The 9,351-nt window shown below is 40.0% G+C and overlaps 2 non-coding genes across 2 annotated transcripts; both read left to right on the forward strand.

The window, feature by feature from the left end:
* Positions 1 to 6,763: 6,763 nt before the first annotated feature.
* LOC148865393 (U5 spliceosomal RNA) lies at positions 6,764 to 6,881 on the forward strand. Its single transcript, XR_016112050.1, has one exon. It is a non-coding gene; the product is annotated as a U5 spliceosomal RNA (small nuclear RNA).
* Positions 6,882 to 8,948: 2,067 nt separating this feature from the next.
* Positions 8,949 to 9,108, forward strand: LOC148865394 (U1 spliceosomal RNA). The gene has a single exon (XR_016111001.1). It is a non-coding gene; the product is annotated as a U1 spliceosomal RNA (small nuclear RNA).
* The last annotated feature ends 243 nt before the right edge of the window (positions 9,109 to 9,351 follow it).

Consider the following 9,351-nt stretch of genomic DNA (forward strand, 5'->3'; position numbering starts at 1 on the left):
TGACTCTGTCGTCAAATCGTTTGACTTCGAACAGAATCCGGATAAACCCTGTGTTTACAAGAAGTACAGTGGAGAAAAGGTTACCTTCTTGGTTCTGTATGTAGATGACATTCTACTCATTGGGAATGATGTATGTATGTTAACTACGGTGAAAGTATCGCTATCACAGCAATTCTCCCTGAAAGATCTTGGAGAAGCCTCCTATATACTGGGTCTTCGACTCTATAGAGATAGATCGAAGCGGATAATAGGATTATCCCAATCTGCTTATATTAACAAAATAGTCAAGAGATACAGCATGGAAAACTCCAAGAAAGGAAATGTTCCTTTTAGGCACGGAGTCACTCTCTCCAAGAAGATGTCTCCCAAGACTTCTGAGGAGATTGATGGCATGAAAGATGTTCCTTATGCCTCAGCCGTAGGGAGCATCATGTATGCCATGCTGTGCACTCGTCCTGACATAGCTCAGGCAGTGAGTGTAGTAAGTAGATTCCAGGCCAACCCAGGGCAGGAGCATTGGACTGCTGTGAAAAACATACTTAAGTACCTTCGAAGGACAAAAGAGTTTTGTCTAGTATTCGACGGTAGCTCACTACAGATCCAAGGGTATACAGATGTCGATTTTCAGTTAGACCCAGATGATAGAAAGTCTACATCTGGATATATTTTCATGATAGGATTGTGTGTTGTTTCCTGAGTGTCAGCGAATAGGGGTCCTAAGTTGCAAATTAATAGTCCACAACCCAAGCCGAGCGCATTGCCGTAAGTGAGGCTGCTTGTGAATGGAGGTGTTCATTCTTGAATTTGGAATTTAGAACATCACCCATTCCATTGTTGTATGACAACACTGGACCTACGGGAGGATGATAGTAAGAGGTAGCATTAGCAGAGAATGTGGTAGACCCATTGACTAAGCCACTGACACAGAAAGTGTTTATGAAACACGTGGAAAGTATGGGACTCCGGCTAGTACCTGGTTGGACCTAAGTGCAAGTGGGAGTTGTTAGACAGTTTTGTATGCCCTTAGCTTCAATCAAAATTGATGTACTTTATGAGTTTATTGTAAATGAATAAAAGTGCATATTTGATTCATGTTCCCTTGGTATGTTTCTGTGTAATACCCTTAAACTGGACACTTAATGAGACTCGTGTTAGTTTAGAATGTTCACAGCCAGTGGGTCAGTTTGGGAGACCTATCCTGACAAGGCTGACACTGTGGTGCCACCAAGTCGGTTGGGGTGGTTTGTCTCAGCTACTGGGGTGAGACCCTAGGCACATACAGTGTGGGATTAATTGAATCTTTGAACTGGACCAGATTTCCAGTATTGCCCTGGACCTTGGAGATTGATGGGCAAAACTGGAAAGTTACACCCAACCCCTAGACTCGATTATGATACTGCACTAGATGTCGGATTGGGCTGTCTTTGATGTACCAATCAGTGAGATCCTTAGCGGGGGTCAAAACCAGGGTATGTTGGGACAATCTGAGAATTCATCTGAGTGGATGATCATAGTGACAGGATCAGCCCCTTTGTCGGACAAAGGTAATGAGCGGGGATGCACTCTCACTGTTGGAAACCAAGACTGCTGGCAGCCGATTTCAACCGTTGAGATTTGTTTTGCAAAGTATATTTTATATGAGATATAAAAGTATATATATTATGGTTTCTAAATTATTTGCAAAAGGGTTTTAATTCTCGGGATCCATATAAGTTGAGAGTGCAACACTGTTCCTTGTAGTCGAGGGAGAGGTCCTCTCTTGTCGGGCAGTGTATGATCATTAAGGGCTGAGAGGTTAAGTGTAAGACCATTGAGGATAATTCCTGATGGGCTTATCTTGCATCTGCCCACAGTCCCTAGGTGTTACAAGGTGGCTTGGCACAGGGACCACTTAGGGTAAGTGTTGGGCCCATAGAGCCCATTCGATGGGTTTCAGGGGGTGCACTGTCTTTAACAGTGTATTCGACCAGGCCTTGTAACAAAGGCTGGGCCGAACCCATGTGGCTGATGTGTAGATCAATGCTTGGGTCCCACGCCATACAAGGAAGCCCAACTAGGCAGCAATTAGGAAGGTTAAGTGAGCACATAAGCTTAATGGGCCTAAAAGCCCATTTCGAATTGGGCTATTTATTTAGTTAATTAAATGGGCGAATTCTGAGATGGATTAGCAGATAGGATAGGGTCTTAATCCTATCAACTCAGAGAGTCCAGATCTGAATGTGATTCAGATCTAGAAACCTCCTAATGGGATTAGGAAAAAGCTAATCTAATCTGCAGATAAGATAAGGGTTTATCCTTATCACTAGAAGAGAAGGCTGATCCAAATATGATTTGGATAAGCAACTCCTAATGGGATTAGGAGCTGATGTTTTAAGTCGACAAAAGGAAGGGGCGGTAGTTTTTAGGAGACATACATCAGATCCTCTTTAGTGCTGAAACAAGAAGAGAGTTTTCTGCACCCTGCGAATACTCTCTTGCCGCCTCCCTGTTCTTGCCGCCCTGTTTGCCAGTTCGATCTCCAGTTGTGGGAGAAGTCAAGATTGGATCTTGACATCAGTTCTTTGAGAAATGATTGAAAGGAAGCTGTGTTCACGTACCATTCTACTGATTCTTGCGAAGGACAGAGTTCTTGGGGAAGAACACTGCTGATTCTGCTCCATCCTGCACTGCGCCATCTTTAGTGGGAGCAGTCTTTGGATCCTTCCTTGGGCGTGAACACTTTTGTTGGGAGATATTACTTCTCCGTATCGGGTATAATTCTCTCCTATTCCTTTTGGTTCAGATCTAGTTCAGTTTAAGGTTCAAGAATGATCATTGAAAATATGATTTTCTAAATAGGGAGTGTGATTCCCAGTTGAAGGGAGAGAAAATTTTTGAAATTCGCCCCTTATTCCGCAATCTTTGGGCGTCCATGGGATGGATCTCTCATCCCTTTCAGCAATATGTTGTTTTCATGATTAGCCACATTAAATACAATTAGAAGACCCCCAGAGTGACTCATTTCTTTCAGGCTACCCCTTCTCATTCTTTATTGGGTTCTTTTAAATATTGTTGTTATGTAATTTTGAATTGCAAAATTCATCATTGATTTTCATGAACTCATGTTTATCTAAACTGAAAAGTAAACAGGGTTAACTGATTATTGCAATACTCCTATGGGGACACAAGTTTTTATTGCTAATGGAGATTGCAATCGGCTGGCCCATTTTTTTTTTCTGAAAAAGCAGAGACAATTGCCTTAAAGCCACCTGGGTTTTTGAATTCTCCACTAAACTTGTTGGCTCTTCAATGAAGAAAGAAAAATATTTCAGAAGTCAGAGAAAGCCTTCTATATTTCATGCTCAAGCATTTTTTTTTTAATTTTTTGAGAAGATGCAGAAATAGTCATTGTTTGCTTTAAAACAGATCAAAAGTGTTCTTTGTTTACTACCACTACTTTCGTGATTTAAGCTCTCTCTCCGCTCCATACTTTTGGTAATTTGTTTCAAATGGTACTCTTAGCTTTCGGAGGAGCATTTGAAAATTAGGAGATGAGCTACTAGACTGTCAGAGAAGGTTTTCTATTTTAGTGGGTTTATAAGGAAAAACTAAAATACTTTCGATCAAACTAACATTCCAGTGTGTCCAATTGATTGGTGCTGCTTCTTGAATGAGCCACCTATTAAATTGTTTATTCTTCAGTCTATAAAGATACACAATTCATTTCCAGTTTAATGAATCAAAAACACTTTGAAACTGAAAAAGAAATGCATGTAGTTCTTAATCTTGACTTCTATAGTGGATTTGGAGACCCGAACTAATTCATGTGTTAAGCCATATGACTCTTTCCTTGTGGCATAGCCCTTTGAGCAAGTGATCCTTTTTATTCAAATTTTGACATGTAGCAATGGTTTTGGCAACCCAGAAAATTCTATACTCTTCTTCTAATGATCTTGTCCTCTTTTAGACTATATGCTTTTGGTTCGAGTCTCTAATGAAACTGACAGACTGAAGAATAGCAACATTAGTCAAGAACATGAATTGAGTCTTGACTTAATGAGAATGCCAGCATTAGCCATGGTCTCAAATTGTGAAAGTTTAGAAAGCCATGAAGAAAGAAGGTACTGCACTACTAAGGACATATTACAGTGTTCTATTTTAATTAATCAAATTTAGTGTAGCTTCTGTTGTTCATGTAAATTGGTAATGCATTTACTTTTGTCGATCACAAGCCTTCTTTTGATGTTATTTGGTAGCAATATATTGTTTTCATGATTATCCACATTAAATGCAATTAGAATACCCGGGTGACTCATCTCTTTCAGTCTTTTCCTTCTCATTCTTTATTGGGTTCTTTTAATTATTGTTCTGTAATTTTTAGTTGCAGAATTTATCATTGATTTTCATGAACTAATGTTTGTCTAAACTGAAATGCAAATAGAATTAATTGATTTATTGCACTTAGCACAAGCAACAGATCAAGGAAGCAAACGATGTAAGAAGTTCACATGGCAGCTGAGGTAATGTGAGCTCCACTGTCTCTCTATCTATTCTAGCTTTTAGTTACACCTTGTGCCACAAGAACTGGAAGTAATAATAATAGATTTTTTATCAAATGATGACAAAGAGTTGGGTACACTGAGGACACCCAAATTGTATGAGCAGCATGGCGAAGTTGGAAATCATCTTGTCTTCCAATAGAGGGGAATGCCTTGTGATAGGAAGTCTTCAACTTCCGAACATATTCGTATGGCTGGTCCAACTTTTTCCTATGAAGAAAATGTAAACCATCCATGAATTTACAGGGAGATACTGTTGTGATAAGTAATAACTAATAACAACAAAGAATTGAGTCTTGGATGAGTGCTACAAGTACCATAGCCACCTAAAGATATTTTTTCAAAAACCAACTTAACCCATTGAAAGGAAAGAACATAACTAGAGAAGATCTTTCTGGAATAGAACTCTTATACAAAGGTGTGTGCCTAAGAATAGTCTACAGACTACAGGGAATAACCAGATAAAAGAACACTATATTTTGGCTCTATGGAGGGTGTAGAACACACTTTTCACTTGTTAATAAAAGAGATGCATGGGATGCAATTATATTCTTAAAAAGGCAAATTCATACATCTTTCAACAGCCTTTTACATCTGTGCATTGGGAATATCTCCATAGTTGTATATTTATTTTCAGGGGGAGATATTCCCATTGCACGGTTGCAAGGGACTGAGAACAGTCTTGTGAGGACCAAATCCGATTTCTATATGTACACAGCCTTACCCTGCACATATAGAGAGTTCGGAGGCACTCAAATACCCATATTTTATACTGTAAAATCTGCTTACCAATGCTTCACAGGAGAACTACCCCTTCATCCAACTCACATAGTGCCATGGAAGAGCATTAGGTAAAGATTTCTTTCTGGTTCCAACTCTTTTTATGGAAGCTACATTTCTTTTAATTCTTTTGCAAGAGCTGTTTGGGTTGATATATACGCAAGTCAATGTGTGTGTTGTCAAAAGTGGTATGATTCATTGATGGATTCAAGATTGGTAAAATCCTATCTGCCTTCGGACATGACCAAAGAAAGAACAAAATGAGTTTCAGCAGTGGTTTGTTCGTGCTCTTCGACTTATATGGGATGTCAGAAACAGAGAATTGTATGATAATGCAGCACCTAATCCCATATGGGTGATTAAAGCAGTCATCAATTACGTCCATCCAACTCAATAATCTGAAATTCGATCTCCTTCTGGCTTGTGTCAGGCCATTAACTATTAAGACATTCAAAGATTGCTCATATCCTGATGGTTCCTATAGGAAACATTGAATTAAAAGCCTCTATTGCTTTTGTTCTATTGAGAGATCATTGTAGAGTGATTGCAGCAACAGGGTAAGAGTCTACAGCCAAGAAATCAACTCAAGCTGAATGGCAAGCTCTCATTTTGAGACTCATAAGGAAGCAAAGAGCAGAAATATCAAGCAGCTGAATGCTTTTTGTGGTGCATTGTCAATAGTTAACCTTTTGAATATGCAAGTAGACAGTGTATAACAATAATTCATGATATAGCTTACTCCTTGAAAACTTTGCCTCAGCTTTCTATTTTCTCATGGGCATAGGTGGGGTTCTGTAGCCAATTTCTTTATTTGTTTTAAAATCCTTTCTTCATATAATCTACAAATAAATGAAAAACATTTCAAAAGAGATTTTGGACATTGGATCCAAATAATAATAAAAAACTAAAAGTAGAAAATATACAGACTTTTTTTGGCATTTCGTAGAAGTTTGAGTTGGCCGGGCCCCAACTGGTGTCCAAATAACGAGCTTAGATTGGGCTTGGTGTATTGGACTAAGATGCAGCCCGGGCTCCGATGGATCACAAAGGTTGACCGGTTGTTTTGTTGGGCTTTGGTGTGGGCTGACCTAACGTTGAAGAGTTGCATTTGTCTATAGGAGGCTGGAGGCAGTAACCAAGAACAGCAGACCAGCAGTATAGCACACTAATATCTTGAATTCACATCTGCGCCCCACAAGAGGGCGCCCCACAGCACATCCCCGCTGTGTATTGAGAACATCTCCCGATGATAGTATCAGAACATATGATGTCATCATCGGAAGATGTTCCCAATACATGGTGGGGATGTGCTGTGGGACGTTGCGGGGCGCCTCCTTATGGGGCACAGATCTGAACTCTAATATCCCATATGGGATGCGAGAAGAGAACTCCACACACACCACCAATTATAAAAGATGGTCATCAGCACTTATTTGGACTCACGCAGCCGCGCGGTGAGCACAGAGTGAACTATTCTTTCGCCTTTTACTAAAGAATACTGTGTGCTTGCCGCATCCAGCGGCATACGCCTATTTTTGGAGGCTTTTCTCTCTTTTGAGAAAGCCCCAACAATTCTTTCATTTTAAGTTTTTCAATCAATTTTACTTTTTTTTTTCTTGTATAATTTGTTGCGGACACAGAAGCGGTAGACACATTCGTAGGCGAGCCTAACCACCCCGCCCGGCATCGCGCAGCACGCACCGCGCGGCAGCAGCATTGGGCAGCAGCACGCACCATGGCAGCAGCGCTGTGAGACGCGCGCACCACCCGACAGCAGCAGTAGAGCAGGGTCCACACGACAGCTCATCAGGGTAGGCCCAAATGCCACGGCAGCTCTGCTCGCCAACCGCCAGCTACACTTTCCTTTATCCCCTATTCTTAATAGGAGTTGAGTTACCCTTAGAAATAGGAAGTTAATTAGAATTAGGAGTTTGAGTTGTGATAAGAGAGGGATTATTATAGCCAAATACAATAAGGAAACCCTCTTGTAACCTCCTATTTAAAGGAGCTTGGAATTGGAATAAAGCATTGAATTTTCGATCAAGAAAAAGCTTAAGAGAGTTAGGGTGATTTCATAGACAAATCACCCCCTAGTTCGCCACAATAGGGTCCGCACACAAAGGGAAGGGCAAGGGAAGGCTAGGAGTTTTCCCCGTGGACTGCCCTGTGACGAGATCCTACACCCGGGCCCATAACATAATTGGTTCTTTTCCTCGGGTAGAACTCATTTTCAGGAAAATTTCCAGTTGGGGTTGGGCTAAGAATGCAAACGCAATCTAGAACCTGTACAATGAAAATGAGAAAAAAAGCTTAACAAGCCATTATTAATTTAATGCACATTATATTCAAACAAGCATCAAATGCAACCTCACACAAAATCATTTATACTCATCTGGTACATAAAAATTAGAAACAGGTTAGGATACATTACATTGATCAAGCAAAATAATGAACTTCTTACTTCTAATTTTTGCAGTTAAGCTTCTTTCACTGATTCAAAGTATAATAGGAGACAAGTGAGCTTGTTAGTTCTACATTTCATCAATTTAGCATCCAAGTGCCTGACTTGTTGCTTGTTAGTTCTACATCTTGGATGAGCAACCTTACAATTTGTTTATGCATGGTAGGAGGACAAAAGTTTCTACTATGAATCTGAAACGATTGAAACTGCAACATAAGAAGAAATTGAAACAGTACTCTATTTCTGTATTTTGGATGGCAGTTCAGATTGCCTTTGGTTATAGAGTTATCCAGGTTGACATTTTCGCATAAACCCAAAAAAACTCAAACAGAGTGACAGGTTTTTTTTTTTTTTGTTGTTAATGTTAAGATTACTCCATGAGAGGACAGTGGAGTGTTGCTGAAATTATCTGCCCATTACAGTGGGTACTGACCAACTTTCATGGTGAATGAAGCTGGCGGCTTACATATATGTAATCAACTAATTCACCAAAGGATGCTTAGTTTTGGAGCTTATTGCAGGCAGTATATTCTATACACCTTGCTTTATAAAAATAGGATGCTGATGCATGGTGATGAAGTCCCATATTAGGAGTGACTCAGTAGTCTCCTCATAGTTTGTATGGATGTTGATTCTTTTACACAAGGGCTCAGTTTGGAAGGAGTACAAATACAAATTTGTAGAGTGCAAAACCTTGTATTTTGTATGTATTTGGACAGTACATATTTGTATTTGTACTCCTTCCAAACTGAGCCAAAAGCACTGAAAAAGAGGATCTGTAGGCTATGTTTGGTTTGAAGGAAAAAGTAGGGAAAGGAAAGGAAAGGAAGAAAAACCTTTACAAATCTTGTATAGAATTCCCTGCATTTTCTCTTCCTTTTCCTATTCTTTCCTTCAAACCAAACATAGCGTTAATGGATGTTCAAGGAAAATTTCTCATCAAAATAAAAAGAAAAACCAATATACAAAGTCATTGTGTGCTCAGATCCCACTACTGGTTCTATGCCTCAGGTGACAACCAATCGATAAACTCTCATGTGGAAAGCACAAGGTAGGATGCTAACAGTAGGCCTAAGGTTTTCATTTACTTCTAGTACCACATCGGCAAGATAGAAAAGAAGCAAGTAAGAGAGGGAGGTATAAGAAGAGACAATGAAGAGAAGAGAAACATACTTACCTGGACGGGGTCGATGGGTGAACAAGAAGGCCCATGGCCTAGGTTGGCGACCTCCATTGCACAGAGGAGGGGTGCCCGCCTAACATCTCCCCCAGTGGGAGAGTGTACGTCATAATTTGTGGTAGTGGGGGAACGCGTTCGCGCGGCCCCTACTCAATACTAAAATCAAGTTTTAATTCGATTAACCATTCGTTGAATGTGAATTCATAGCTTCATCTCTGATTCAGCCTAAAATGGATTTTCGACTTAACTTGTTTTCTTGCTTCAAATCCATCTTGACGTTGTTATTGGATCTAACCTTCTATCATCACCCAACCCGTATTCCTAATCTAAAAGCAAATTTAGAGCTAACCTACCGAACTTATTTGTAGCTCTGAGTTGAATTCAAGCCTGGA

This window comes from Nelumbo lutea, chromosome 3 (genome assembly GCF_056320005.1).
Source record: "Nelumbo lutea isolate HS-2025 chromosome 3, American lotus-T2T, whole genome shotgun sequence".
Classification (NCBI taxonomy): Eukaryota; Viridiplantae; Streptophyta; class Magnoliopsida; order Proteales; family Nelumbonaceae; genus Nelumbo; species Nelumbo lutea.